The sequence below is a fragment of the Sinocyclocheilus rhinocerous genome, unplaced genomic scaffold (assembly GCF_001515625.1).
Source record: "Sinocyclocheilus rhinocerous isolate Xijiao unplaced genomic scaffold, SAMN03320098_v1.1 scaffold723, whole genome shotgun sequence".
In the NCBI taxonomy this organism is placed as follows: domain Eukaryota; kingdom Metazoa; phylum Chordata; class Actinopteri; order Cypriniformes; family Cyprinidae; genus Sinocyclocheilus; species Sinocyclocheilus rhinocerous.
The window spans coordinates 194,464-201,539 of NW_015655571.1; the positions used below are offsets into that span (position 1 = coordinate 194,464).

At 35.2% G+C, this 7,076-nt stretch overlaps 1 pseudogene; it reads right to left on the bottom strand.

Annotated features, from left to right (window-relative positions):
- LOC107718520 (gastrula zinc finger protein XlCGF57.1-like) overlaps window positions 1-7,076 on the bottom strand; it is a 66,646-nt pseudogene that overhangs the window by 11,335 nt on the left and 48,235 nt on the right.

A 7,076-nucleotide genomic window follows, 5' to 3' on the forward strand; every position in this document is an offset into this window, starting at 1 on the left:
GGTTGCTAACAAGTTGCTAAATGGGACTACAGGTGCTGTCGGAGACATTAAACGTCATCCCGCCGAACAGTATATCAATTTACAGTACTTTCCAATTGTGGTATAATTTATAATAATATTAATTGTAGAATAAACAATTAATAGTTTCCCGCATTTTATATTGTTGTTCAACAATGTTTTTGTTTTTTGCCCCGAAATGTAACAAGTCTTCGGATGGAAGATGCTCATTTTATCGCTTTCCTACTGATGCAGAGACTCTGGGTTCGGACCATAAGGTAAAGTCATATGATTAGTCCATGTAAACACCACATTTACCAGCTTAGTAACGGTGAAAGTGAAACTTTAATGATGCATAGTGCTTAAAGCCACGTTAAAATTAAATGTTTATGGCCACATGAAGTTGTTAGAAAGCATATAGTCTGAGGATTTTCTAGAAGCAAGGGTAAAATAGCATTTTGTGTACCCAAACAAAACGATAGCTGAAATTTGGTAATTTATTCACTAAAATAAGTTTAATCTTACCATATTCAAAAACTCGCTCACTCTGCTGTTATTTAATAGATTAAATGCACTAGAATTTTATTGAATAGCACGTGGAGACATGTTTTCTAATTAAAATATTCTTATTAATCAAGGATTTATTGACTGTTAATGCACCTTATTTCGAAATGTACAGAAATACTGATTATTTCATTTATTCACTATACTATTTATTACTAATGTCTCATTTCAGTTTTAGTTTGGCTCTAGTTTTGTATTTATTCCAGTTTACATGAAAAAGTTCAAGTAGCGTGGATTAAAATTCATATACAGAGTAAATCCCTTTCACTGAACATGTTAAAATAAGTTTGATAAAGTTGTGGGAAGCATGGTGGTGGTGGTGACGCTGAAGGCGAGCGATCGTGGTGTATGTAGTTTGTTAATAGCCTAAGTTTAGCTTTTAAGTTCTGCCGCTTTTAGTTAGCTTCAAAATTCATAAAAGTTATATTAATTATTTTGTGAAGATTATCTTGATGGACAAAACGTGCAAGTTTCATGAACTATGATTGAACACAGCTTATTTTTAGCGATAATCCAAAAGCCGATGGAAAAATCCTATTGGCTTTTTGTCGAGGGCACCAGTGTCATGCTAACAGCCGATCTGCCTACAAAGTGACGTCATAGTTGCCCCACTCTATATCAGGGGTTTTCAAACTTTTTGGAGCCAGGGACCCCTTAAAGGGGAGAGGATTTTCCAAGGACCCCCTCATAATTATAACAGTGTTTAAGGCTAAAGTTTAATGTGGGTATGAGGAATGAACATAATATGATTGTTTTATTGGTGCAAATGGTCCCCCATTGTATATGTACTTTTTAATACTACAGCATAATATAATTAAATTGACCATATTTTCCGGAAAGTTGCACCAGGGGGAAAAAAACAAAACATAAGTTGCATCAGTGTGTAAGTCGCATTTTACTATCACTTTCAAAAATAATTGAAATAGGCTACTGAATAGGTCTAAGTAAAACCAATGTTAGGAAAAAACATTATAAACACTAACATGAATTTAACTTCGCCTCACTCCAAATCGTTTAAATTTAGTGGCATTCATAACAGAACAAAAATAAATGCATGTATAAAAAAATTATAATTATAATGCCGTTCATTACAAACAACATTTATTTTAAATAAGAAATGGATTGCAGCTTTTACGTCTTTATTCTCGCATTTATAGTTCATCTGAGGCAGTTATTTTAATGGCAAATGTCGAGAGTGCATTATTGTGATACGAGAGGGCGCCAGCACAAATCTCTCTTGCAGCGGGCTTGATCTGCTATATAGTGATCATGGCGCTGCACTCCCTCAGATATTAAGTGTTTTATTAAAAAAACAAAATGCTCGTTTTTTGCTCCCACCGACAGAAAAATAAATCGACGCCTATGGCTAAGACCATAACAAACCAAACTTACTTACTAAAACTGAAACATAATCACGTAGTGGGCTCTATTAGGCTACTTATTATGTAAAGAAGGCTTTGTACTTCTCTCGTGTCCGAATATCTACTAACAGTATCCTTCACATATGCAAAAAAAAAAAAGTGTTTGGAAAAACACCACGGAAAAGCAATGCTCACGCTGACCAGCAAAACCTACATATTGTACAACAGACAAGTTAAATTGAGTCACCAAATACCTTTATTAGGTTTAGTTGTCTCATTTAGTTTGCTGATGATGAGGCTGTGATGTCAAGTTGCAATGCTAGACCTGAATTGTTGGGAGGAGCCAGCGCGAACTCTTTGGATTCCTTATATCAGCGGAAAAATGTGATATCCGTCAGATAAGAGCAAGACATCATTCAAAACGGCCTATTTTTATTTGTGTACCTTCAAAATGACAGTGAAACATTGTGCTTTTGTAAAATAAAGAACAAACAAAATGCGCTTGCCGTCTTGGTCTCTGTGAACTTCTTACTAAAATGAAGGAAAACTCAGCGATACTTTCTACTTGTCAAACAGACCTGCGAAATATATTTAGCTATATAAACCTTGAAGTGCCCACTTTTAAGTGTTTACTCTTTGCTTATTTGACATTAATGCATTAAATAAGTCACATTGGAATATAACGTGATACCACACATTGATACCACAGACAATCAGTTTGGTTTTAAGGCTCACCATAGTACTGATTTGTGTATATATGCTCTGAAGGAAGTAGTAGAACTGTATAAAAGACAAAATTCCACTGTTATAATCGGCTTTATTGATGCGTCTAAAGCTTTCGATAGAGTTAATCATCAAAAGTTGTTCAGTAAACTAAGACAAAGGGGCGTACCTAATAGCATATTAAGAATTTTGACATATTGGTACACTAATCAAAGTATGCAGATAAAGTGGGGTAATTGTATGACTTGTCAGAAGAATTAAGTGACTGTAGGACTGGATGTATGCTTGGTAATACCACAGTCAATCACTATATGTATGCTGATGATCTAGTTGTGTTTTCCCCAAGTAGTGTTGGTTTTCAACAGCTGCTTAATATATGTTCTGATTATGGGATTAGATATGATGTGCAATAAAATACAAAAAAGAGTGTTGCCATGATATGCAGAAACAAAGAACAAAGAGATTTGAATTTTCCAGAATTTCATTTATCAGGGCAAGCTTTAGATGTATGTACTACAGCAAAATATTTAGGTCATATCATTAATAATGAAATGAGTGATGATGATATGTATAGGCAACGTCATAATTTATATGCTCAAGCAAATATGTTGGTGAGAAAATTTTATATGTGTTCAGATCAGGTAAATCTTTTTAGAGCATATTGTACTTCTTTGTATACTGCTCCTCTGTGGGTTAAGTTTAAGAAAGAGAAAGAGAGCCTATGTCAGGTTGCGTACAATGACTGTATGAGGATCCTGCTGAAAACAAGATGGAGCAGTGCAAGTGATTTATTCTGTAAGGCAAGAGTACAATCATTCCCTGCATTAATGAGAAATTGGATGTATACATTTATTTGTCGGCTGGACGATTCACATAATAATATTATAATGTTGTTGTCAAATCCTAGGCTTACTGATGTGCGATATCAGTCCTCTATGAGGAAGTATTGGTATATAGGTCTTTTTTAATGTGTATTGTTTTGGTTTGTATTGTGTGTTTCTTGCTAATTGACCTTGTGTCTGGAAATAAAGTTGAATAATAATAATAATAATAAATCATAGCACGTTTCAGAAGATTAAAAAAACGCAAGTTGCAGTCCGGAAAATACGGTATAGCAAATTATTTTGCGGACCCCCTGGCTTTGCGTCACGTACACCCAAAGGTCAGCGGACCCCAGTTTGAAAACCCCTGCTCTATATAATCAGTCATGAACTAAATTGGGCCAGTCTAAGGCATGAAACTCCAGGGCTGGAAATGAGTCCCACTCCGGCCCTGATTGAATGCATTTAAATTCATAACAATGTTTTTTGAATATAGAAATATGAAATGATTCTAATAACTGAAATTATACTTTAAAATGAAAATAAAAGGGCCAGTCTTTGTCACCGACTCATTCTTTCAATCGATTCGTTCAAACGGCTGATTCATTCAGAAACGAAGCGACTGTCCTTGTGAATGGGTGATTGAATCATTGACTCACTAGATACATAAAAAATGCAGATTCATTCATAAATGAAGCACCACTGTGTTTCCATGGAGATGTGCAGCAATTTAGCTGTGACTTTGGGACTATTTTTGTTGACAAATTTGGAACTTGGATCGCTTTCATAGGCTATTGAATGGATAGATTATACCGTATTGTCCCGAATATAAGACGATGTTTTTTTCTTGGAAATACATCTGAAAAAACGCGGTCGTCTTATATTCAGGGTCTAGACTTTGACATGTCAATAATACACCCACAACAATAGGTGGCGCCAAATACGCATAAAACGAGTGTGCCATGAAATACGTAATGTAATGCGTGTTGTAAAGATCGCGAGTAAAAACAAAAGAAGCAGAAAACCTTACAGCTGCATGAGTCGTGACTGTCACGTTAGCCTGATGGCACCAAACTCCCTTTGTGATTTTAAAACATAACACAGTACCCAGATTTGAAGACTACAGTAAGATTTAACTTCGACTGTTAATAAGATTTTGGTAGGCTACTATTAGATGGATAGCCTAAATGTCCTAATTCAGATGGGCTACCTGTTTTTTTTTTTTAATGGTATATCAAAAAGGTGTATATTTTTAAAATGTGATTGTTGGTACATTTTACCAGTTTTTACCATACTTTCAAAACAAAAATTAAAATAGGAAAAATATGCAATATGAAAATAATTGAAGACAAAATGTGTTTAACTGAGAAAAAACAAGATTTGGTTTTTAAAAAGCCTTTTTCCAAAAGGTACATCTGGAAAAAGGGGGGGTCGTCTTATAATCAGGGTCGTCTTATATTCGGGCCAATACGGTAAAATCTTTCATTTAAAAAAAATTTTTTACCAGCTAGAATGTCCCCCCTCAAAATGAGATGGTCTGTAGTACTTAAAGCAGCTGCTGGTACACAAAATACTGAGTGCTCCTTTTGAAATTGACCTTTTGCACAATTTAAGAAATTTGCTAAAAATGTTTGGTTTAGTTGCGATATATGACAAGTACTGAGCGTGTCTGGCTCCGAACCAGCCAAAGCACAAAAGCGGATATGAATTTAGCAGTTAATCACATGACACGCTGAACATTCCAATCACACCAGTGTGATCGTACACGTCAAAGTGTTACTTTACATCCGAAACTGTGATCGCGTGTAAACAGCTTCTCTCCAGTGTGAATCTTCATGTGTTTTTTAAGGCTTCCTTTTTGATTGAAACACTTCCCACACTGTTGGCAGGTGAAAGGGCTTTCTCCAGTGTGAAGTCTCATGTGAACATTTAGGTTTGCTTGTTCAGTGAAGCTCCTTCCACATTGTTGGCAGGTGAAAGGTTTCTCTCCAGTATGAATTCTTATGTGGACATCGAGATGTTGTTTACATGTAAAACTTTTTCCACATTGAGAACATGTGTAAGGCTTTTCTCCTGTATGAATTCTCATGTGGTTTTTAACACTTGTTTTTCGAGTGAAGTTCTTTCCACACAGTTTGCAGGTGAAAGGTTTCTCTCCAGTGTGAACTCTCATGTGGACATCAAGTTTTTTCTTATGTGTAAAACTCCTTTCACATTGAGAGCATGTGTAAGGCTTCTCTCCAGAATGAATTTTCATGTGGTTTTTAAGGCTTGATTTCCGAATAAAGCTCTTTTCACATAGTTTGCAGGTGTAAGGCTTTTCTCCGGAGTGAATTCTCATGTGCCTTCTAAGAGTTTCTTTAAGAGTAAAACCTATTCCACATTGAGGGCAAGTGTAAGGTTTCTCTCCAGTGTGAATTCTCATGTGCCTTCTAAGAGTTTCTTTAAGAGTAAAACTTATTCTACATTGAGGGCATGTGTAAGGCTTTTCTCCAGCGTGAATTCTCATGTGCCTTCTAAGAGTTACTTTAAGAGTAAAACTTATTCCACATTGAGGGCATGTGTAAGGTTTTTCTCCAGTGTGAATTCTCATGTGGGAATTAAGGTCTGCAATTCTGTTGAAACTCTTTCCACATTGTTGGCAGGTGAAACAACTTACATTTCCTGTCTTATGAGCTCTTTTTTGTGTCTTTACAGTCTGTGAGCAACTAAATGATTTTTTTCCAGTTATGAAATCACGGTGTTTCTCATACTGATCTTTATCTTCATTTTCATTGAGTTCTTGACTCTCCTTTTTCAGTGATTTAAAGTCTAAAGCAAAAAAAAAAAAAAAAAAACACAAATGCAAGTTAAAACCAGTTTTAATGGCACAAAACCAACATGTATACTAGATCTTATATGCACTAAGCTACTAAAAGAGGTATTAAATATAATCACAAAACTTAAAAAAAAAATTATTAACTCTTCACTTACTTCAGGACATGTTCCAAAAACATTCAAACTGGCAATTATCAATCCCCAAACAGGATAATTTAATTATAGCCCAATCTGCCATTTATTTCTAAAATATATTAGAAAAAGTGTCTTCTCAACTATGTTCATTTTTGCATTGTAACAGTACCTTTCAGGATTTAAGCCCAACCATAGTACAGAAAGTGTGAATAAAGAGACGTTTCATCAAACAAAGTATGGAGTACCACAGGGCTCAGTATTAGGTCCTCTGCTTTTCCCCTTGTATGTGCTTCCCCTGAGGGACATTATTTCACTTTTATGCAAATAATATATATATTTTTTAATTTCCTTGCACCCTGACAAAGCTTCTCAACTTTTCTCAAGCAGTCAGTTTAAAAAATCTGCTAATTAAACACAAAGCTTTGAATGGCTGAAAGTCCTCAGTACTTAATAGGGCTGTGAATCTTTGGGTAGACAGCGAATCGATTCGATTCACGATTCATAGGTTTTCGATTTGATTCAAGAACGATTTTTGCAAATTCAGAACGATTCGATTCGCAATTAAATTCGATTCGATTAACGATTCGATTCTGCATTCTTTAAGTGCATTCACAGGATTATTTAAATGCTTCCCCTAAATTCTTTAAATGCTTAGTCA